Source organism: Portunus trituberculatus, chromosome 15, assembly GCF_017591435.1.
Source record: "Portunus trituberculatus isolate SZX2019 chromosome 15, ASM1759143v1, whole genome shotgun sequence".
Lineage (NCBI taxonomy): Eukaryota > Metazoa > Arthropoda > Malacostraca > Decapoda > Portunidae > Portunus > Portunus trituberculatus.
The window spans coordinates 20,768,447-20,790,946 of record NC_059269.1 but is presented as its reverse complement, the minus strand read 5'-3'; the positions used below and the strand labels follow the sequence as shown (position 1 = coordinate 20,790,946).

The 22,500-nt window shown below is 42.5% G+C and overlaps 2 long non-coding RNA genes across 6 annotated transcripts in view; one reads left to right on the top strand and one right to left on the bottom strand.

Moving 5' to 3' along the window:
• Positions 1-2,917, top strand: part of LOC123504146 — a 3,908-nt gene extending 991 nt beyond the window's left edge. For 3 of the 4 annotated variants that reach the window (XR_006674725.1, XR_006674726.1, XR_006674727.1), the window contains exons 2-3: positions 1,961-2,147; positions 2,582-2,917. This is a non-coding gene — a long non-coding RNA (uncharacterized LOC123504146). Of the gene's footprint in view, positions 1-1,622; positions 2,148-2,581 lie in introns of those variants that run through there. The other variant, XR_006674724.1, reaches the window with a different exon arrangement.
• Positions 2,918-6,757: 3,840 nt separating this feature from the next.
• LOC123504145 overlaps positions 6,758-22,500 on the bottom strand; it is a 17,391-nt gene continuing 1,648 nt past the window's right edge. Inside the window, exons 2-3 of one of the 2 annotated variants that reach the window (XR_006674722.1) lie at positions 22,147-22,274; positions 6,758-6,858 (exon numbers count right to left, since the gene is read on the bottom strand). This is a non-coding gene — a long non-coding RNA (uncharacterized LOC123504145). Of the gene's footprint in view, positions 6,859-18,909; positions 18,948-22,146; positions 22,275-22,500 lie in introns of those variants that run through there. The other variant, XR_006674723.1, reaches the window with a different exon arrangement.

The window sequence follows — 22,500 nt, the reverse complement described above, 5'->3', positions numbered from 1 at the left end:
TTGTTGTATATGAACTAGACGATAGGAAAGCTAGTGGTCCTGATGAGCTACATGCCAGAGTACTTAGGGAGGGTGTAGTCTTACAAATTTGCTCGATATCTTAGAATATATTACCAAGGAGTTAGATGATGGAAATAGCATAGATGTTATATATCTAGATTTTAGCAAGGCGTTTGATAAGGTACCGCATAGGAGGCTAGTGTACAAATTGAGACTACATGGGATACGGGGTAGGTTAGTTGATTGGATTAGTGAATGGCTTTCTGATAGGAAACAGAGTAGTATTAAATGGGGCAATGTCTGAGTGGAAGGAAGTGGTTAGTGGGGTACCCAAGGATCAGTGCTAGGACCTCTTCTTTTCTTGGTGTACATTAACGATTTAGATATAGGAATTAGTAGCAAAGTATCAAAGTTTGCAGATGATACTAAGATAGCATGTGCAGTACAGGGTGAAAAGGACAATTACAGAATACAACGAGACCTGGACAGGCTGATAGCATGGGCAGACAGGTGGCAGATGGAGTTTAATTCTAAAAGTGTCAAGTTATGCATTTAGGTAAAGACAACACAAACTTTAACTATGAGATGGAGGGATGTTGGCTAGAGGCAGTAGAGGAAGGAAAGGATTTAGGAGTAGTGATAGACAGGACTATGAAATTTTCAAAGCAATGTTTAGAAGCAAGAAATAGGGCAAATAGGATCCTGGGTTTTATAAATAGAAATGTTAGTTATAAAAGTAAGGAAGTGGTGCGTAGCTTATATAATTCCTATGTTAGGCCCCATTTAGAGTATTGCATACAGGCCTGGTCACCCCACTATAGGCAGGATATCAACATGTTAGAAGCAGTTCAGAGAAGAGCAACTAGGATGATACCAGCTTTGAAGCGCCTGGAGTATAGAGATAGATTAAAGGCATTAAACATGTTTTCATTTGAGAGGAGATGTATAAGAGGGGGATATGATAGTTATTTAAAATGTTCTCAGATACAAACTACATAGATGTGAGATCTTTCTTTACCTTAGAGGAGGGAAGTAGAACTAGAAATCATGGCAGGAAGATTAGAAAGCAAGGCTGCAGGTTAGATAGAAGAAAATATTTCTTTAGTCATAGGGTGGTAGACTTCTGGAATGCATTGCCAGAGACGGTTGTAAATAGCACTAGTTTGACAATGTTTAAAAACAGATTAGATAAGCACTTAAATTTATTAGATTTATAATTATGTATAGCGCTGCATGATAGTTTTTATAAGAAATTTACTATAGTTAAACAAGACATGATCCCCATGTATGGGGATCACAGATTGTAGAGGAATTCGCTGCAGGACTTAGCCCTGTTAATGGGCCAAATATTTAGAATTAGTATATAATGTATTGTGTACTTGTAAGTGTATCTTTAAGTACTGATGACGAGGTCGCTGTGCGACTGATACAGGATAACCTAGATGGGCCCTGGTGGCCCTTTATCCTATTATTTGTTATGTTATAGGTGTTACAGACGCTGCCCTGTTCATGACAACGACTGCGAGTATGTTGTGATAGGGAAGTGGAGTGGAAAGGACGGGAATGGTGGATATGTGGAATAAGTGGAGTATAAATGGACTAAGAGGTTGACGAGTGACGTGGGGGGAGTGGTGTACAAGTTGTGTGGGGATGAGAATAGGTGGGGAGGACTAAAGGGAGCGTGAATGGATCGTGGCTCCAGGAGGCAGGCTGGGAACTGAATCAATGTGATAAAATGGAGGAGAGAGACTTGAGAGGGTGTGGTGCGAGTGTTTGTGACGGTTAGGACAGCATGGATAAGAGTGGAGAAGACGTGTAAGGAGTGGTGGTGGTGGTGGAACTGTGTGGAGACGAGTGAAAGGCTGTGGGCAGTGGAGGAGTTTTAAGACAATGTGACGTGTTAGACGAAATAATTAGTGAACAAGATAATGCTGTTTTGTTCCATATTTGTCCATTACAGGCGTTGACGATCCAAAGGCCTGACTCCACAGCGGTAATGCGTCCCCTCTACTATCAAGGAGAGACTCTACCTTGCACTACACCTTCACTGACAACGCCCACGATCAACACCTCTGCCTCACCACTACCGCAACATCAGAGGACTGTCTTGCATCGCGCCCAGACACTACGTAGATTTCACTAACCAGGTGGATGATTGTGTGGCAAGATTGGTTGTGTGGATGTGGAAGGATCGGGTGTGGGGGAAGTTTTGAGGGTGTGACGTGGTGTGGCTTACCCAGACTGGCGTGGGGTTGTGAGAATGAAGGGATGGATGTGTGGATGTGGGAGGATCGGGTGTGGGGGGAAGTTTTGAGGGTGTAACGTGGTGTGGCTTAGCTAGACTGGCGTGGGAGGTGTGAGAATGAAGGGATGCGAGTGTTATGACATTAATGGGCCGGGATGCTAGATGTACGTAGACACTGGAGACGCAGGGAGAAGGGTGTAAGCGAGTGTAAGTGTTAACGAGAGAGGGGGGCGAGTGAGAGGCTGATTGAGGCAGTGAAGTGTGTATTGTAGGACAGTGTGGCGTGGTACATGTGCAGATAATCTATTCATTTGTTAATTTGTTTGTCCATTACAGGAATTGGCGATCCAAGGCCTGAGTGTAGCGATCAAGGGACTCCACTGCCGCCGTCCAGCGAGATTCGGCTCCACATCTCACACCTTCCGCCGCCGTCCCAACACCACCACCAACACCAAGGATTGCACGGCACCTTGACCCTGCGCGGCCATCACCTACTGGGGGTGTCGGTGGCCAGGTGGGGGAAGGAGTTGCGGGCAGCGTGACAGTCAGTCTTCCCTCATTCACTGTGGGTGGTGTGGTGCCATTACTCCATTGTAATAAACTGTCTTCACTGCCTCATTGTGGTGTTCTCACTGTACTAAGAGCTGTTGTCAATAAATAATAGTGTAGAAATCTTTTTGTTTTGGTAAATTTGCTTTCCTGGGAATATTTTGTGCATGGGTGGTTTGTGAGTCGCCTCAAGCTGGCTGAGGTCACTGTCTCACACCAATATTGCCGCCATTAACATTCCACTCTTAACAATAACATGGCAGAAATAAAAACACACTAATTAATTTAAAGCTTTTTATTTATCATGAGCAATACAAAAACAATTGGAGAAAGGATGAACTAATATGAACAAAATGACTCCTTATCATGAGGGATAAAATTGAATAGCAACGTAAATTAAGAAAAAAAACTGGAAAATCCTCAGAAAAAAAAATGGTCCAAAATCAACTGCACTACTGGCCAAAAATTAGGAAAAATTAGTAAAAACTGGCCAAAAAAAACAAATGGCCCCTAAAAACAGGAAAAATAGTTTAAAAAAGTGGCCAAAAAACCCAAAAACCTAAAACTAAAAATGACCCAAAATGGCCCCTAAAACTGTACTAAGTCGAAAATACTGAGAGTGTCTCCGGAGACAAGGCAGATGCATACTGGAGCTAAAATTAAATGCAAGAGTCTCCCTACACTTTTATTCAACATTTCTTGACATAGTACATTGCCTGCAAAACTCTACAGATATTTTCAACAATGAAACAGTAAAATATGAAAGATTACAGAAAAAACTCTACACAAATTTCAACTTAATAGTAAAAAAAATGAATAAACAGTAAAAATATGAAAAATTACAGCAAAAACTCTACACAAATTTTCAAACATTAAAAAAAGTCAACAATTATCAACTTAAGACAAAACAGACATTTACAACAATTTACAAGAGAGAGAGAGAGAGAAAAAAACAATGAAATAATAATAATTTACATGAAAACAATACATTTTAAACACACACACACACACACGCCTGGTAGCTCAGTGGTCACAAGCCAGAGGACCGGGGTTCGATTCCCTGGCCGGGTGGAGACATTTGGTGTGTCTCCTTTCACGTAGCCCCTGTTCACCTAGCAGTGAGTAGGTACGGGATGTAAATCACAATTTTCACCCCAACATGACTTTGTGAAGCTGTACAAAATCACCAAATAGTCACCACAAGGAATAGGAAATGTGTCATAGTACTGAAGGGTTAAGACACCATTCATTACCATTCATTGAAGCAATCTACATAGTAAGATACACTCTTGATACACCCCTGACACACTGACACACTCTCACCTCACTCACAAACTCCTAAAAACTCTACATTACCTTTAATAAATAAGAAAAAAGTTATTATCTCACACACACACACACACACACACACACACACACACACACACACACACACACAGCTTTCATGACAAAAATATGCTATTTCTGCAAAGCTTCCTTACAACACCATTAACCCCTTCAGTAGGGTGACACATTGCCATATATCCCTTGTGGTGACTATTTGGTGATTTTTACTGCTTCACAAACTCATGTGGGGGATTAAAAGAGTGAAGACTGTGGCCATTAATCTTGTGACCTCCATACACCCTTCCTAATGTCAATATAATGGTCTTATTGTAGCAAAACTGTCTTAAAATACCCTGAAAACACACCAAACTGTCTTAAAATGGTATCAAAACACACCAAACTATCTTAAACTGCCTTAAAAACATGCCAAACTGTCTTAAAACGGTCTCAAAGCACACAAAACTGCCTCAAACTGCCCTCAAAACATGCCAAACTGTCTTAAACTGCCCTCAAAACATGCCAAACTGCCTTATAATGCCCTAAAACATATCAAACTGTCTTAAACTGCCCTCAAAACATGCCAAACTGTCTTATAATGCCCTCAAAACATATCAAATCGTCTTAAAAATTCCCTAAAAACCATGTCTCCATATTCCGTTTGGTTACTATTTGGTGATTTTCTAAAACTTCACAAACTCATGTGGGGGATTGAAATATTGAACACTGTGGCCATTATTCTTGTGACCTCCATAGACCCTTGTTAATGTCATTGAAATGGTCTAATGGTACACAAATCTCAGGTAAAAATGTCTCCCAGTACTAAAGGGGTTAATATAGTGAAGACTGTGGCCATTAATCTTCTGACCTCCATAGACCCTTGCTGATGTCAATAAAATGGTTTAATGGTACACAAATCTCAAGGTAAAAATGTGTCCCAGTACTGAAGGGTTAAGGACCATTGATAGAAGCAATCTACATAGTAAGATACACTCTTCATACACCCCTGACCTTCATTACTGGGACACAGTTTTACCTTGAGATTTGTGTACCATTAGACCATTTTATTGACATTACCAAGGGTCTATGGAGGTGACAAGATTAATGGCCACAATCTTCACTATTTTAACCCCTTCAGTACTGGGACACATTTTTAGCTTGAGATTTGTGTACCATTAGACTATTTTATGGACACTTGAAATTGTCTATAAAAGGCAGAAGATTAATGGCCACAATCTTCACTATTTTAACTCCATCAGTACTGGGACACATTTTCACCTCGAGATTTGTGTACCATTAGACCATTAGGAAAGGTCTATGGAAGTCACAAGATTAATAGCCACAGTCTTCACCATTTTAACCCCTTCAGTACTGGGACACATTTTCACCTTGAGATTTATGTACCATTAGACCATTTTATTAACATTAGCAAGGGTCTATAGAGGTGACAGGATTAATGGCCACAGTCTTCACTATTTTAACCCCTTCAGTACTAAGACACATTTTTACCTTGAGTTTTGTGTATCATTAGACAATTTTATTGACATTAGCAAGGGTCCATGGAGGTCACAAGATTAATGGCCATAGTGGCATAGTCTTCACCATTTTAACCCCTTCAGTACTGGGACACATTTCTACCTAGAGATTTGTGTACCATTTGACCATTTTATTGACATTAGGAAGGATGTATAGATGTCAGAAGAATAATGGCCATAGTCTTCACTGTTTTAATCCCCACACAAGTTTGTGGAGGTGTATAAAATCACTAAACAGTCACCACAAGGAATATGGAAATGCATCAAGGCACTCAAGGGCTTAAGTGTGTTTCTTATGGTTCTAGAGGCAGAATGACAAGACTTCTACAATACTAACTGGAGAAACACTCTTGAAACACCACCAGTCATCTCTGCGGCCTTGGAAAACTGTCATGGTGGAGAATAAAGCATTTTTAAGTGTGTTTTTATGGTTCTAGAGGCAGTGGCAACATTTCTATATTATAACTGGAGAAACATTCTTGAAAACCCTGCTAGTAACCTGTGGCCTTGGAAATTAGTCATGGTGGAGAATAAAGCTTTACCTCTGAGCTCAGTAAGTGAATGAGTGAGTGAGTGCTGAGTGAATCTCTTAACAAGCACACTGCATCTTTGCCCAGAGAATCCAACACTTGCTTCACAAACTCATGTGGGGGATTAAAATAGTGAAGACTGTGCCCATTAATCTTGTCACCTCCATACACCCTTCCTAACGTCAATATAAAATGGTATTATCACAGCCAAACTTTCTTCAAATGCCATAAAAAACATGCCAAATGGTCTAAAAATATCATAAAAACATACCAAATTGTCTTAAAATGCCCTGAAAAACATGCCAAACTCTTAAAATACCATAAAAAACATGCCAAACTGTCTTAAAATGCCCTGAAAAACATGTCCTTAAAATGTCCTTAACAAAACATTCCAAACTGCTAATCTATCCTAACTGTTCTTCATGGCTCCAGGTGTTGTCTTGTACTCTGGGTGTTGCTGGTGGCTGTAGGTGTTGTAGAAGGCTTGTGTTGCATTGTGGCTTGGCTTGGTGGTGCAGTGTTCCAGCAGCAGATAACTTTATAAAATGACAATATTTATTCTTATTTCACCTTTTCTTATTTTGTCTTCATTCATTGTTTCTTCTTCTTGTTGTCTTCCTGTTCCTGTTCCTCCTCCTCCTTGGCTGTTCTCTCTCCCTCCATATCTTGACACAACCTGAAATAAATCAAGCTGTATTAGTACACTCAAACTTCACCCACATCATTATTATAGTTTATTGACCATCAACATCCCTTACAAACTTACACTTAATTACATACGATTGGTGCATAAAATAATGACAATTACTTCCTCATCTATGCCCATAAAACTTCATATTTCAATAAACAATGCATCACTCTTACCAGTTAACCAAAAGAAAGAAAAGGAACTCAATTATTTACGTCAAAAATCAATAAAGCACTATTTTTCAACTGATTAAACTGAAGAAAAAAGAAAATATCCTATAAGAAACACTAATCTTGAAATAAACAGTAACAATTAACAGCCACACACCAATAATATACTGGTACACCTCGCCTACACCCACCAATCCATACCATTGTAACGTTAATGACAAAAAAACTAATTTGTAGTGTTTCTCTCAATTCCAAATTAGACTTAAGAAATTATTAAGAATTATGTTATCTTTTTTTTATTATTTCATTTATTTACACCATGTTGGGTTAAGATAATTTAATATTTTGACACACACACACACACACAGACCTGATGATGGTTGGAGAAGGGAAATATAATGTTTGGAAAAGAAATAGAGTAGGTAAGATGGGAGGAGGAGTAATGTTGCTGGTTAAAAAAGATATAAAGGTGGATCAAGTGAAAGAAGGTATGGGAAAGGCAGAAGTGCTAAAGATCAGAGCAGAAACTAATGAAGGAAAAAGAGGCACTACATAGTGGTGTACGTACCACCTAAGACAAATGCATGGTCAGTACAGGAATATGAAGAAATGATAAGTGATACAGGAACATGTCTGGAAGAAATGTTGGGTGGCTGTGAACGAACTATAATGATGGGAGATTTTAATTGTAAAGAGGTGTGTTGGGAGGACTGGTCAATGGAAGGATCAGAGACAACATGGGAAATACACTATTGACACTGGCAATGGAAAATGTGTTAACTCAGTGGGTCAAAGAAGATACTAGGTTTGGAGGAGAGGGAGCATCGTCAAGACTGGACTTGGTCTTTAGTACAGAGCCAATGGTCATTGAGGAGATGAGGGTGGAGTGCCCTTTAGCAAAGAGTGATCATGCAGTTTTGGAGTTCAAGGTGATAGATGAAGAGAAATCTAGAAGAAATGAAGAATATAAAGTGGGAAGATGGAATTATGCCAAGACAGATTTTGGAAACCTAAAGAAATTCTTTCAAGAGACAAATTGGATGAAATTCAAGAGTGCTAAGGAGCAAATGAAAAGTGGAAGGAATTTATAAAATATACAAAGAAGGTGAGAAAAATTTGTACCAATAAGACAACATAGAGAAGTTGGAAAGCAGGACTGGTTTAACGATAGATGTGAAAAGGCTAGAACAAGAAAAGAGGATGCATGGAAGAGGTGGAGAAGGAAAAGACGGATTAAGCAGTGGGAAAGTTACAAAAGAGCAAGAAATGAATATGTGTTGATTAGAAGAGAAGAAAGAAAGAAACAAGAAAAGGATATAATTGATAAATGTAAAGACCAACCAAGGCTTTTTTACAGACATGTGAACAACAACATCAAAAATAGAGAAAGTATTGAAAGTTTAGAAGTAAATGGAGTATGCAGTGAGGATCCCAGGAAATGGCAGAGGCTATGAATGGATGCTTTCGGAAGGTATTCACAAAGGAGACTGCTTTTGACAAACCACTGGTAATGGAACAGAAAGGGATTATGAAGGAGTTTCAAGTAACTGTGGAGGAGATCAAGAATATGATGGGGAGTCTAGAAGTGAGAAAAGCTGTGGGACCTGATGGGGTATCAGGATGGATTTTAAGAGAATGCAGGAGCAACTGGCAGAAAAAGTTTGTGAAGTAATTGATGCCTCATTAAGGGAAGGTGTAGTGCCCCAAGACTGGAAAAGAGCTAACATTGTCCCAATCTATAAATCAGGTAACAAGAGAGACCCATTGAACTATAGACCAGTGTCACTTACAAGTGTGGTAGCTAAGATGTGTGAGAGGGTGGTGAAGAATAGATGGACAGACTTCTTGGAGAAAAATGACATACTTTGTGAGTGTCAATTTGGTTTTAGAAAAGGGCGTTCATGCACGACAAACCTGATATGTTACTATTCGAGGGTGATAGATGTAATACAGGAAAGAGATGGTTGGGCTGATGGAATATATCTGGATTTAAAAAAGGCCTTTGATAAGGTACCACACCGGAGACTGATCTGGAAACTTGAAATGGTAGGAGGAGTGCATGGCAGTTTACTAAAATGGATGGAAGACTTTTTGGTAGGAAGAGAAATGAGAACAATAATTAAGGACAGACCATCAGAATGGGGCTTGGTGGAGAGTGGATGGATTGGATGGATTTTAATTTTAGGCGCCGCAACATCAACGGTCATATGGCGCCGCTACGATATTTTACTTACTACAATGTAGTTTATAAAAACTAAAAGAAATTAAAAAAGATAAAATCAAAGGTAACAAAAAATACTAAAACTACAATAAAATTCAATAAAACATTAAAAATACATATAATAAACTTAAATAAAATGCATAAAATAGCTAAAACAAGTGAAAACGATAAAATTAATGGTAATTAAAAACAAAAAGCTACAATAATATACATAAAACATTAAAATACATATATTAAAATTAAATAAAAATCACAGCTTTGGGAGAAGGCCAGCTTCTCCCAAAATCTAAAACGTCATGGCCTTGAGCCAGACACTTTGGTCCAAGGACCTTGAGATATAATAGACACCGCTATCTCTACCACGACAGCGGTAGAGGTAGCGGTGTCGTAACTCTATCAAACTAGGGCACTTATCAATAGGTGCCGCACGGTAAGCGGCACCAGACAGTCATCACAGTAAGGTTGAGGGTTCCTGGTCAACAGGTACCTCTGTGTAAGGTACGTGTGACCTATACGCAGTCGCGCCAATAAAGTCTGTAAACGTCGATCTCGAACATGGGTGTATGTCCAGTGAGGGATAGAGGAAATAGTGATCTCTCCCATTTTCGAGGTTGCGACCCCCGTTAGCCATCTCCTCTGCCAGATTGCTGCAACTGCCTCACGAATTAGAGGAAAGACATCTCGAAACGGAACAGACGCAGGAGATGGAGCGCGACTTGCTGCCTGTTTAGCGAGGCGATCTGCATGTTCATTCCCTGGAACACCAACATGACCAGGAACCCAACAGAACCCAACACGATATCCTCGTTGTGTAAGAAGGTATAGCCACTCCAGGGCTGATAAAACCAAAGGGTTAAAGGATATAGTGCAAGAGAGAGAAGTAAGAGCACTGCGACAGTCACTAAAAATTGTAAAAGACGAAACCGGTAGAGTAAAAATTATTTGTAAAGCTAGGACTATGGCAGACAGCTCCGCAGTAAAAACGGACGCCACTGAAGGAAGGCTGCCAGACCGATAAAAAGAGGGGAAAACCACACTAAATCCAACGCCTGAGTCGGATTTGGAGCCATCAGTAAAAACAGGGATATCATCAGAATGCATAAAAAAGTGTTCTAAAACCGTGTGTGGGACAGAGCTGGCAAAAAATCCTTCTTGCCATCCATGGCAGGGCATAATGAGATAACAGGAAGCTGCCAATTACCAACTCGCGGGAGACGGAAAGAGTACACAGGAGTGGGGTCGATAGATAACTCTGCCATGAGATTTGCAACACGTAGGCCAAAAGGTTTAGGGAGACTCGGTCGAGTGACATACGCCTGCGAGCGCGAGTCCCGCAACATTGACACACAGGGGACAAAATCAGGCAGACGGTGGGTGCGAAACCAACACCGGAGCATCGAAGACTGGCGCCGGAGGTCGAGCGGCCAGAAACCAGCATCCACTAGAAGGCTAGGTATTGGAGATGTCCGAAATGCACCCGTAGCCAAGCGGACCCCAGCATGATGCACGGGGTCAAGCGAGCGTAGTCGTGCATCTGTTGCGGATGAGTAGATCTCACAGCCGTATTCCAGCTTCGGAAGTATGAGTGTACGGTGAAGCAACAGCAACGTGTCCCTGTCCGCACCCCAAGAGGTATGACTTAAAACCCGAAGAAGGGATAGTGCCTGCCGACAAGACGCCTTAAGAGAGCGAAAATGGGGAACCCAGGTGAGACGGTTGTCAAATAAAAGGCCAAGATATCGAGTCGCCTCCACGCATGAGAGGCGTCTATTGGCGAGGTATAAATCCGGGTCTGGATGGACACCACGGTTGCGACAAAATGCATGGCTACGGTCTTCGAGGTGGAGAATCGAAAACCGTTCATGTTGGCCCAACTGGACACCCTATTGATCGCCAGTTGGAGCTTGCGCTCAATCAGTGACATCCTAGAAGCAGCAAAAGAGATGCACAAGTCGTCCACATATAAAGAACTGTGAATGCCATCCGGTAGAGTATCTATAACACCATTTATTGCAACTGCGAATAGCGTAACACTAAGAATACTTCCCTGTGGGACACCGTCATTTAAAGCTGTAACATCGGAGAGAACACTCCCAACTCGAACCCGTAAAAACGGCTGGATAAAACTGCTGGATAAAAATAGGAAGGTGGCCCTGAAGGCCAAAATTAAACAAAGACTGTAAAATGCCGTGACACCAAGCCGTGTCGTAGGCCTTCTCCAGGTCGAAAAAGACTGTTACTTGATGGTGGTGATTAGCGAAGGCCTCACAAATGGAAGACTCTAGGGATAAAAGAGCATCAGTAGTAGACCTCATCTTTCGGAAGCCGTACTGTACCGGTGACAAGTACTTCCCCCTCTCCAAATACCACATGAGTCTTATATTTACCATCTTTTCTAACACTTTGCAAATACAGGACGTTAAAGATATAGGACGGTAGTTCGTAGCCTGGAGATTATCTTTCCCAGGCTTCGGAAATGGGAGAACCACTGCCACAGCCCAAGAAGATGGAAAGTCACCGGTATGCCAAATCATATTATAAAGATTTAAAAGAAAGTTAAAAGCAGTGTCAGACATGTGGCGCAAGAAGGCATAAGGTATATCATCTGGCCCAGGAGAAGAGTCGTGACACTGGGACAAAGCGGTCCGCAACTCGGAAGCAGAGAAAGGGACATTATAAGACTCCTCCAGCGGAAGAAAAGTTTATGCCGAGAGATTCCATTCTCTGGCGGTGACGTGCGCCCGGAGCTGCAGGATGCCTCTGGGAAACACTGGCAAAGTGCTCCGCAAAGAGGTCAGCGACATTCCTAGGGTCTGCCACCGTTCGCCCAGCAGACAACAAAATTGGTGGGGAAGCAGCAGAATACTTCCCAGCAATTCGGCGGACTTTGTTGAAGACATCCGTAAGAGGGTGCGGACGTTTATGGAAGAGATATAGGCTTTCCACGAGGCTCTTTGTGCCTCTTTCAAAATGCGGCGGGCCCGAGCTCGGCATCGCCGAAAAGCTTCCAGGCACTGTGGGTCCCCACGATGTCGCCGGAGACGAGAGAAAGCTGACCGTTTCTCTTTAACCGCTGCAGTGCATGCTGCGTTCCACCAAGGAACGGGACGCTTAGTAAAGCGACCTGACGTCCTAGGGATTGTCTGAAGGGCTAAAGAAATAAAAAATCAGTAAAATAATCAACAGCCTCAGCACAAGTAGAAAAGTCAGCCAGCGGACGAATAAAAGAGCTAAGGTCTGTGAATCGACGCCAATCTGCCTTGTCTAAAACCCAGCGTGGTGGCCGGGACTGTGGCTCAGATTTCACAGATTGCAATAAAATCGGAAAGTGGTCACTACCGTGTAAATCCGGTAGGACTCGCCAATTAAAATCAAGGAAAGAATTAGATGTACAAAGAGAAAGATCGATAGCTGTAAAAGTCCCAGTAGGAGTGTGGAAATGTGTAACATCCCCAGAATTTAAAATCTCCAATCCTCATCCTCAATAAAAGAACCGATTAAAACCCCACGAGGATTACTAGCACCTTCATCCCACAACGGGTGACGGCCGTTAAAATCTCCCAACAAAGAAAAGGCGGAGTCAGCTGACGCACCAGGCCGTCAAGCTCACCCCTGGAGACAGGAAGCCGAGGAGGTAGATATAAACTGCAGATGGTGTACAGTCGTCCCATAAAGACCTTAACAGCAACCACCTGAAGGGGAGAGTTAAGTTGTACCGGGATAACAGGTATATCCTGACGGACTAGAATAGCTGTGCCACCGTGGTGGCCCTGGTCAGGGAAAGGAGTGTTAAAAACCACGATAGCCAGGAGGACTAGAATAAGTACTATCACCTATCATAGTCTCTTGTAGAGCTACACAGGCTGGAGAGAACTCCGACAGCAAAGCTCGGAGTTCCCCCCACGAGGCGCGAAGGCCTCTACAGTTCCATTGTAGAAGCTTGAAGACGACTATTTGGGTGCAGTGGACGAGCGAGCCTTTTGAGGCTGCCCGTGACTGACCTGACTAGAACTAATCAAACGACGAGAAGACACCGGGAATTGAGGTGTGCCGGGTCGTTGGACCTCAGCCTTTCGGCTTATCGGTGGGTGATGCGAACTATCATCACTTTTACTGGTCCTCGGAGGACGAGGATCAGGCAGGACTGCACTTTCCGATACAGTTGGTCCACGAGGGACGGCTATGACAATATCATCGGACGTCTCCATGCTCAGACCGTCCTCATCATAAGAAGCCCGATCTGAGACGGAGGGCGTCACAGAAGGCTGGACAGAAACTACTGGAGCTACCCTAGCAGAGCGGTCCCTGGAGGACTCACGATTATAAGCACCGGGAGAAAACTTAGACTGCTTATGCTGAGCTAAATCTAACGACTCCGCAGAGCCGCGGTGCCGCTTAGTTAGACCCTTGAAAGGCTTAGGAGATACAGGTGGCAAATGGACATCTACTACATGGGTAACTTTGTTCAAGTCCGTATTTTCTCGTCACTTCTAAGAGATGACTCAACCGAGTCATCAGCCAAAATGGCAAACCTGTTAGCCAGATAAACAGTACCACCCGCCCCAACAGAGCGAGAGGTAGCAGGAGGAGTTGTCTTCGGACCGGCAGACTCAGCCGAAGAGCGAGCGGCCAATGAAGCATAGGATGTCGCACCAGTACCATCCTTCTGGCGGTACAGGAGTTCACGGCGGGCGCTACCGAGGCTGATAAACTGACTATTGGCAAGCTGTAGAATGTCCTGCTCCAGGCGATACCTAGGGCATTGCCTGGAACGTACCTGGTGAGCATCACGACAATGAAAACAATAAGCTGCACCATTGCAATGCTCCTCTGAATGCGAGTCGAGTGCAGAGCAATTACCACATCGGGAAGCTTCCTTACACGAGCTTTTCCCGTGACCGTACCCATAGCATGAGAAGCACTGAAGAGGGCGAGAAACAAAGTGCCTCACCCTAAGGTTGATAGGACCGATATTAACACGGTCAGGAAGGGTGGACCCAAAAAGTGAGAAGGACCATGTTGGAGGAGTTCCTCATCTTAGTCACCTTTTGTACTGAGCTAGGGCACATTGCTAGTATTTCCTCTTCTGGGAATTCATAGAGGTCTTGGCTATAAACACAACCTTTGCTATAGTTAAAGGTGGGATGAGCCTTAACAGTCTCAAACATGCTGTCAGAAGGGCATGGGAGATGTTGCAACATCCTAGCTTGCGTAAGATCTTTTGCTCGCACAAGCACCCCCTTCCCATACTTTTTCAGATTCCCCTCAGGAATCGTGCCGATTTCTTTGGACAGGTACCGGGAGGCATGGATGAAATTCCCACGCCCATTTCTATAGTACGCCACAAACCAACGTGGAGGTGGGATCTGGCGGACTGCTGGAACTGAATTCTCTAAATAGTTTTCAAAAACATTTGGGATGTAATCCATGTCACTGTCTGAAATATTACGTGACTGGAGAAATTCAGTTTTAAAGCCATGGCCGGCGAGGGCAGAGATGCTACATGTTCATAAGCTAAACGAGCTTCATCACATGACATAAACGTTACATAGCATCGGTTAGAAGGAAAGTCCTTATCATAAACCAGTCGAATGCGAACAACCGTACCATACGCCTTGAGAAGTGAGTGCAAGGCATGATAGGAAAATGATGGATTAACATTTACCATTACAAGAGAATCATATGCAGCAGAAATGCATCCTCAAAAGAACTTCCAGAACAAGAGACTGCTGTGGGAGGCCCTTGTGGAGGGGAATCCTCCTCCTTACTCAGACCTGAAGATGACGTCTCGTGGGCCAGGTCAGCCACCTCACGAGAACCTGAATGTTTTTTGTGTTTTCCCATAAAAACAGCTACACAAAAAATTGGCTCCAGGGGCAAGGGAAACCACCTACTGGGACTACAATGGGAGGAAGCGCTGGCTGCCGTGGACGGGGTACCTCGTCCCCATGCGGACCAGTCGTTTTAAAAAAAGGCCCCACATGATACGAATGTTTGTCCACGACAGAGCTGAGACCCCCCTCCCAAAGCATCCCAGCCTGGACACCCAACCATCCAGCACAGGACAGCCCCTATTGGGCGATCCCTCCAGCGAGTGGCTCCGCTGGTCCACTGGCAGCCTACGTAGGAACCATTTAGTCTGGCCCCTCACTGGCGACCGTACTAGCATGGGTAGCCCTCTCCCCCTCGAAAGGGCAGAGCAGGGGACTAAGCCCCCTCTAGCCTAGCTCGCCAGGTCACAAGGGCACGCAAGCCCCCCCACCACGACAAGGTGGAGAGTGGAGTCCCACAGGGATCAGTGTTGGCACCAGTAATGTTTGTGGTCTACATAAATGACATGGTGGATGGGGTGTCCAGTTATGTGAGCCTATTTGCAGACGATGCAAAATTGTTAAGAAAAGTGAGATGTGACAAAGATTGCGAACTACTCCAGGAAGACTTGGACAGAATATGGAAATGGAGCTGTACATGGCAAATGGAGTTCAACACGACAAAATGCAAGAAATTAGAGTTTGGCAAGAGTGAAAGAAGAATCAGGAGTATGTACAAGATAGGAAATGAAGACATAAAAACCAGTCATGAAGAAAAAGACCTTGGGATGACAATTACCAATGACCTATCGACAGAGAGACATATAAACAAAATAATTGGAGAAGTATTGAACTTATTGAGGAACATAAGAGTGGCGTTCGTATATTTAGATGAAGAAATGATGAAGAAAATAATTACTGCAATGATAAGACCAAGGCTTGAATATGCAACAATACAGTGGGCTCCGAACTTAAAGAAACACATAAGGAAACTAGAGAAAGTACAGAGGGCTGCAACAAAATGGTGCCTGACTTAAGAGATTTGACTTATGAAGACAGACTGAACAGAATGCAACTTCCGACCCTGGAAAACAGAAGAGAAAGGGGAGACCTGATAGCAATATACAGAGTGATGATTGGCATGGAAAAAATGGATAGGGAAGATCTGTGTATGTGGAATGAAAGAGTGTCGAGAGGGCATGGGGAAAAAACTAAAAATGGCCACTTATAGGAGAGATGTGAAAAAATATAGCTTCCCTCATAGAAGGGTGGAAGCATGGAATAGTTTAGACGTGGAAGTGGTCAACGCAAGGAATATTCATGATTTTAAGAAAAAGCTGGACATTAGTAGATATGGAGACGGGACAGTACGAGCATAGCTCCTTTCCCGTATGTTACAATTAGGTAAATACAATTAGGTAAATACACACACACACACACTTCATAAGATATGTTTACATGTGATCTCTTTTATTGCAGAGTTTGCAGATGCATCTTTCTTGCACCCGCTTGATGGCTCCTCCGATTCCTCCCTTCACTCCCCCCGACCTTTACTACCCTGTGGGCCAGCACGTGTCATTGCACTAGTGTTGCCAGAGTTTGTTTTGTTCTGCTCCAGTTCATTCCTGTATACAAGTTTTCATTCTCTTTCTTTTCAGTTGTAATAGAGCTTACTGTTAGACTAGGATTACGGAAATAAAGTAATAATTTAGACAACACTTACCATTTACTCCTCCGGGGTACCAGGGACCTCACAAATATATTCCTCCTCAGAGAATAATTCCTCCTCGGACTCCTCGAAAGAGGTTAGGAAGTGTTCCTCCATATGATTTACAAAGCTAGAAACAGAAGAAGGAGAAGAAGAAATAACAGAAGGGGGAGATACTACAAGAGAAGAAGGTGGAGACAGATCGGCGAGGTGGGAATGCAGAAGTACAGCAGGTAAGGAGGAGTGACAGAAAGAGATAAAGGATCGCCACCAAAACAAATTGAGGGTGAGGAGACAAGTAGTGAAGGTGAGGAGGAAGAAGAGGGCTCAGGTGTAGGTGAAATTGTTGAAGGGTGTGGTGATGGAGGGTGAGAGGGTGCAGGAGGAGGCAATGATGGTGGTGAAGTACATATAGGAGGAGGTGGAGGAGGTGGAGGGGATGGAGGAGGTGACTGACTACCCTCCATCACTGATGAATTGATACTGAGAGTGACAAGCAGGTGGTCACGTGATGCAACATGGTGTTGCTTCTTTACAGGATAAGGATTTCTTGCTTCCCATTATCCTCATAGAATCTCTCTCTCTCTCTCTCTCTCTCTCATATCTGATACGATGAGAGAGAGAGGGGGAAGGGAGGAAGGACGGAACGCGTGAACAAACAATTTTCTCTCTCTCTCTCTCTCTCTCTCTCTCTATTATTATTTCATTACTCTTCACTCATTCATATCTGATCCGATGAGAGAGAGAGAGAGAGAGAGAGAGAGAGAGAGAGAGAGAGAGAGAGAGAGAGAGAGAGAGAGAGAGAGAGAGAGAGAGAGAGAGAGAGAGAGAGAGAGGCTTCCTCGCAGAACTCCGTCATTTCTACCCCGCGGGTCACACAACACATTTTGACAGGAATCTTTGACCTACAATAACTTTTCTCTCAGAGGTCGCAGCGGTCTGGATAGTACATCACTGTTTTTACAATTACAAAGATAAAAAGATTTTTATCAATAAAATCATCTTATATAATTTTCTGATATTTCAAAATTTACCCGTGAGTAGGGAACGGAAAATAAATTCGTCCACCGTAAGCCAAGGGTTAAAATGTCCTCAAAACATGATAAAATGTCTTAAAATGCCATCAAAACCTGCCAAACTGTCTTAAAATGCCATCAAAACCTGCCAAACTGTTTTAAAATGGCATCAAAACCTGCCAAACTGTCTTAAAAAATGCCATCAAAATCTGCCAAACTATCTTAACATGCCATCAAAACCTGCCAAACTGTCTTAAAATGCCATCAAAACCTGCCAAACTATCTTAAAATGCCATCAAAACCTGCCAAACTTTCTTAAATTGCCCTCAAAATCTGCCAAACTCTCAATATGCCCTGAAAATATGTCAAACTGTCTTAATATGTCCTTAGAACATGCCAAACTGTCTTAAAATATCTTCAAAACATGCCAAACTATTTTAAAATGGCCTCAAAACCAGCTAAACTGTCTCAAATTTCACTCAAAACATAACAAACTGCCTTAATATGCCCTCCAAATCTGCCAAACTGTCTTCAATTTTCCTAAAAACCTCCAAAATTGTCTTAATATACCCTCAAAACATACCAAACTGTCTCAATATGCCCTCCAAACTGTCTTAAAATGCCCTAAAAACATGTCAAACTGTCTCAATATGCTCTCAAAACATGCCAAACTGTCTCAATATGGTCATAAAATATGTCAAACTGTCTCAAAATACCTTCAAAATATGAGAGAGAGAGAGAGAGAGAGAGAGAGAGAGAGAGAGAGAGAGAGAGAGAGAGAGAGAGAGAGAGAGAGAGAGAAAGAAAGAAAGAAAGAAAGAAAGAAAGAAAGAAAGAAAGAAAGAAAGAAAGAAAGAGAGAGAGAGAGAGAGAGAGAGAGAGAGAGAGAGAGAGAGAGAGAGAGAGAGAGAGAGAGAGAGAGAGAGAATTGAAATAGCAAAAACTTTATGAAATGACAATATTTATTATTTTACCTTTTCTTTATCTCTTTCCTTCTTTTCCTCCTCTTCTCATATTCCTCCACCTCTTCTCCTTCTTCTTCTTCTTCTTCTTCTTCTTCTTCTTCTTCTTCTTCTTCTTCTTCTTCTTCTTCCTCCTCCTCCTCTTCCTATTCTTGCCTTGGTCTGTCTTTCTCCATATTCTTAACACAATCTGAAATAAATAAAACTGGATTAATATTAGAGAGAGAGAGAGAGAGAGAGAGAGAGAGAGAGAGAGAGAGAGAGAGAGAGAGAGAGAGAGAGAGAGAGAGAGAGAGAGAGAGAGACCTTAGTGTTTCAGTGTGCAAAGTCCATAAATTCAGAGTGTTATTGAAGCAGTGGGTAAGTAAGTGAAGTGCTTGACAGTGACACATAGAGAATAAGTGAATAAGTGAAGTGATAATACAAGATACATAGTGACACAAGTGATACACTGCAGGAGTAATTATCACTACATCAATAAGAACACTAGCAGTCAAATAGTTGGTGGGCTTTGAGGTAGGAGATACCCATAATGCCTTCTTTAGCCCGTTAAAACACAATGGAAACGCACGTATTAGGTACATGCTGAGTACTAATAAAAAATAAAAAAATAAAAAAAGATATTTATGTGTGAAAACCTTTTAAAATGGCACATCTATCATGAACCCTTTGTCAGCGACTCCGCCAACCCCGCACTGCACAACCCCAACCCCTCACCGTGTTCTGTTGGGGGTGCTGACGTGTTCTGTTGGGGGTGCTGACGTAGGAAGACATTCATTTCATCCCTTGTGACATGAAGCCACTTTTTTGCCATAAACTTTTTCTAATTTATTTTTGGGTTGTCTACAAAAAGCTTGGCTGCCGGGACACTGGTCCACACACACAGCGACTGTACCACCTCGTCTGACGTGAAGAGCTGGAAGCAGTGCAGACCACTCATGTCATTCCTTGGTACATCACGATCAAAGCCACAAAAATCCTCAGTCAGGACCGGACCAGTACCGGGACGCTGGTCAGCAAAGGGATCAGATAAGACAGAGAAAGTATGGAGGGAAGTATGCAGTGCAGAACTGCCTGGCCACTCCTCCTCCTCCACACTTCCATTTCCACATTTAAAACCATACACTCTTCGGCACTGTCCCCGAGAAACCATCCCATGCGCTCGCCTCGATTCCCGGCTTAGCTTTAAAACAGCCAAAAACAGTCTTAAACACCCTAATACACCCTCAAATAGCCTTTAAACAGCCCTAAAAAGCACTAAAACAGCCTTAACCGATTACCACCCAGTGGATCATATTTGGTGATCTGTCTTTGATGGCCTGTATCTTAAACATGCTGAGCAAATTGAGTTTAGAAAAGTGTTCTTACAGTAAGCAGAAGTGGGAGGACCTATTTATAGCAACGACATTCAAATCTCCCCAGTGGTCACGTCATTAGGAGGATTTAATTTTCGTGAATTTTTTGTTTGGTTGGGTTAGGTTAGGTTTGGTTTGGTTTGGTTAGGTTAGGTTAGGTTAGGTTAGGTTAGGTTATTTTATGTTTAGTTAGGTTAGGTTAGGTTAAATTAAGTTGCGTTGGGTTGGGTTAGGTTAAGTTGGGTTGGGTTAGCTTAGCTTAGGTTTAGTTAGGTTAGGTTCTTTTCTGGACGAAACTCATTTTTGTGTTAGATTTCGGCTTGTTTTTAATTCATTTACCAGTTATGGAGATATTTGGGTGTGTCTCCTTTCAAGTGTAGCCCCTGTTCACCTAGCAGTGAGTAGGTACAGGATGTAAATCGAGGAGTTGTGACCTTGTTGTCCCGGTGTGTGGTGTGTGCCTGGTCTCAGGCCTATCCCAAGATCGGAAATAATGAGCTCTGAGCTCGTTCCATAGGGTAACGTCTGGCTGTCTCGTCAGAGACTGCAGCAGATCAAACAGTGAATCACACACACACACACACACACACACACACACACACACACACACACACACACACAAACAAATTTATTGAGTTTCTACTCTAGAATAGTTGATAAAGTACAAGAGAGAGAGGGATGGGTTGACTGTATTCATTTAGATCTAAAAAAGGCTTTTGATAAAGTGCCACATGAAAGATTACTATGGAAGTTAGAGGAGAAGGGTGGCTTAAAAGGAAGCACATTGAGATGGATAAAGAATTACTTAAGGGGGAGAGAAATAAGGACGATAGTTAAAGATATGAAGTCCAAGTGGAGAACAGTAGACAGCGGAGTGCCACAGGGGTCAGTATTGGCACCAATACTTTTTCTCGTATATATAAATGACATGCCAGAGGGAGTGAACAGCTACATAAATCTGTTTGCGGACGATGCGAAACTGTGCAGAGTCATTAAACAAAAGAGAGGATTGTGAAATACTACAGGAAGACTTAAACAAGATCTGGAAATGGAGCAAAAAATGGGAGATGGAATTCAATGTGGACAAAAGCCATGTCATGGAAATGGGAAAATCGTGAAAGACGACCAGTGGGAATCTATAAGATGGGAGATGGAGTAGAACTAGAAAAAGTAAAAAAGGAAAAGGACTTGGGAGTGACAATGGAAGAAAATAATCAACCGGTAAGCCATATTGATAGAATTTTCAGAGAGACGTATAATTTGCTAAGGAATATTGGAGTAGCATTTCACTATATGAACAAGGAAATGATGAAGAAATTGATAAGTACTAAAATAAGACCTAGATTGGAATATGCAGGAGTTGTGTGGACTCCCACAAAAAGAAACACATAAGAAAATTAGAGAGACTACAAAAAATGGCTACAAGAATGGTTCCAGAATTTAAAGGGATGGCATATGAGGAGAGACTAAAAGCAATGGATCTACCAACCTTGGAGCAGAGAAGAGAGAGAGGATCTGATACAAGTTTATAAATTGATTAACGGAATGGATGAAGTGGATAATGAGAAACTGATCCTGAGAGAAGAATATGACTTTAGAAGCACAAGATCGCATAGTAAGAAACTAAGGAAGGGACGATGTCTGAGAGATGTTAAAAAATTTAGTTTCCCGCAAAGATGTGTTGACACTTGGAACAGTTTGAGTGAGGAAGTGGTGTCAGCAAAGAGTGTACATAGTTTTAAAGAAAAATTGGATAAGTGTAGATATGGAGACGGGACCACACGAGCATAAAGCCCAGGCCCTGTAAAACTACAACTTCGTAAATACACCAAACACATACCACAAACAACCCTTAAATCACACCTGGAAAATGCCCACAATAAGTTTACCCTAGCCAACCCACACCAAAAACAATAAATACTATACATAGGTAGCTATAGTTGACATTACAAAAACATACAAAAAACACACTTACACACCCACCACACTCACAGCACACCTGCAGACACCTCTCCCACACACACACACACTCACCTCTCCCTCTGGAACTTGGTGAGTGGAGTATTTGTGGAGTTTTGCCGCAGAGAGGGCACAGGCAGCCCGTCACCACCAGCGGCTCTCCAGGGACCAGTTGTCACCTTGTGGCAAGCCATGGTGCACCTCTGGAATAGTGGTAGTTGTTGTAGTAGTAGTAGTAATAGTATAAGAATCTAGGGTATTACTGCAGAGTTTCACCACAATCAGCTACGTGTTTTTTACCCATCTCAAGAGACAGAGCTCCTGATTACGAGTAAATTGAAGCCCATATATACTAGGTGCAACCTTTTTGAATGGCGACACAGATTTTTTAAAATTTAAGCGTGTTTTGGTGATGAGCCGTGACAATAG